Genomic DNA, 374 nt, shown 5'->3' with positions numbered 1-374 from the left:
TTTGCCAAACTCAAGGCACGCCGTCGTCTTCCTTCGGATTGTCGCCCTGCGACGTATGGGTTAACCCTTACCGCTCCCGCGAGCTCTGTATCTTCGACTGCAAGAGCTCAGGGCCACTGCTTGATCTCAGCTCATGGCCCTTCTACTTTTCTGGCTATTGCCGGGAAGCGCGGGGCGTCCGATGGCGCGGGACGTCCTGATCTTTCTGATCAAAAGCGTTCACGGCGACTGGGCAATATTGCCAAAGTAGCGCCTCAAACCCACGACTTTTCGGAGTCGGGTTATCCCCGCCACCTCACCAGATATTGGGTTTGACCCTAAGAACGACGTCGTACCACAAGAAGCTCCACGTGATAGTGGACGTCACCTTTCAT

Source organism: Plasmopara halstedii (assembly GCF_900000015.1).
Source record: "Plasmopara halstedii genome assembly, contig: Scaffold_650, whole genome shotgun sequence".
NCBI classification, from domain to species: Eukaryota; Oomycota; class Peronosporomycetes; order Peronosporales; family Peronosporaceae; genus Plasmopara; species Plasmopara halstedii.
The sequence above is the reverse complement of the archived record's forward strand: the minus strand, read 5'-3'. Positions refer to the sequence as shown.